Genomic DNA, 1,823 nt, shown 5'->3' with positions numbered 1-1,823 from the left:
TCGTTAATGTTGACCGCATTTTCCACGACTTTGCTACAGGCGTTAACCATTTTTGTCTTGCAAATATCGACGCTATTTCGTGTAATATTCACGTCAAAACCTTGGCTCAAAATTTCACGACCAATCATGATACCATATTTTAAGTAGCTATCAGCAAGGACATGAAAAGTTATCTCCAGTGTAAAACCGTTAATACATACAGTGGACAAGATCTGAAGTGTACTGTTAACACAAGTATTTCCTATACCTCGCATTACTACTACATCAGTCGTTCGTTTGCCAGAAAATTTCGAAGATATAGATTCTTTAATTAACGAGCATTCAGCTCTGGAATCGAAACAAAATGGGTACGACTCACCCAGATGACTTAAACTACCAGCTGGAGACTCCACCATGCAGGAGTCGACTCGTCGTTCGTTCTTGGAGCCGGTTTTCTTGTGCTGCAGTAGCGGACAATCAGGTGCGATATGGCCCTCCGCCTTACACTTGAAGCAAACCACCTGGGGCGATGTTGCCGGTCGTCTTCCTTCCGGGCGTTGTGTATTTCCTCGCTGCTCTTTCTGCATCCTACTGCGGCACTCCGCTATTCTGTGTCCGTGTTTACCACAGTAGAGGCACTTCACGTGGTGGGCCGACGGCTTGTGTCTTTTGGCTTCAGGGCCCGTGGAGGTGTCGCTCGTCGAAAATACGGGCCTCTTCGCGAAAGCAGTAGCTCTCATTTCGTCTAAAAAAATTGGTCCTTGGTCTTGATATCCTTCATAGCTGCTATCTCTTCGATGCGCTGATCCCGTGAGCTCAGGTGATAAAGAACGACAGCGTTGATTACTTCAGCCATAGTGGCATTTTGCCACTTCGTCTCCAGGAGAGAACGGAGACGGATGGCGTACGCAGCCAAGTTTCGTCCTCTGTGGTGATTCCCTGAGTGTCTTCATTAGCGTCGAGGTTGCCGTATCTTTGCTACCAAAACGTGTAATGAAAAGTTCCCTAAACGTTGGCCAGGTAAGCCCTTCGCCGGTCACTATCTGCGTGAGCCAATGCGCTGCACGACCCTCTAGAGCACTATTTAAAACAGAAACTAGTGCACTGTCTTGCAGAGGATTACCCTTCATAAGCAGGTCCACAGTCGAGCACCATGCGGCTGGATCGGCGCCCGCGATCGCGGGGTTAAAACGTGGTAGCACGATGTTTTTAGGTTCCGCACTTGACTTCGGCGCCAGCGTCTGAATTAACTCGCGCATGATGGCCATATGTTCTTGTATTGTCATAGTCGGCACTGATCCCACTTCTGATGTCGGGGTGAGATTGGAACTTTGGGCGCGTGACAATTCTTCACGTGAGTTATCCATTGTTTAACACAACTAAGATTATATTTTCACGTATACACAAGTCTATTACAAAGATTAACAAATAATAAGTCTAGAGAATAATAAATTTAACAAATAATGAAGTTAGCGGAAAATATATTGAACGAATAATAAATTAAGCGAATAATAAAGTTAGTGGATAATAAGTTGAACGGTTAGTAAGTCTAACAGATAATAAAGCTAATGAATAATTACGTTTAACGGATAGTAAGTTCAATGAATAATATGGTTAACAAACAATAAGTTAATAATCGTTATAAACAATAATTTGAGTTCAAACGAATCCACGATCAACGGGATGACTCCTTACTAAGCGTAGACTGATCTTAAGCACAGAAACACGACGTGTCACTCTCTAAAGCAGTCACAGGACGAATGCCAGCCTCGTCGAGATCATTCTCGCTGTACGATTGCATTTTGTTTTTCTATACCCGTTTGGAAGCATCGAGAAGGTTCCAA

Source organism: Bombus flavifrons, unplaced genomic scaffold (genome assembly GCF_040668555.2).
Source record: "Bombus flavifrons isolate JBK064 unplaced genomic scaffold, iyBomFlav1_principal scaffold0307, whole genome shotgun sequence".
Lineage (NCBI taxonomy): Eukaryota > Metazoa > Arthropoda > Insecta > Hymenoptera > Apidae > Bombus > Bombus flavifrons.
This window is presented reverse-complemented; position numbering follows the sequence as displayed.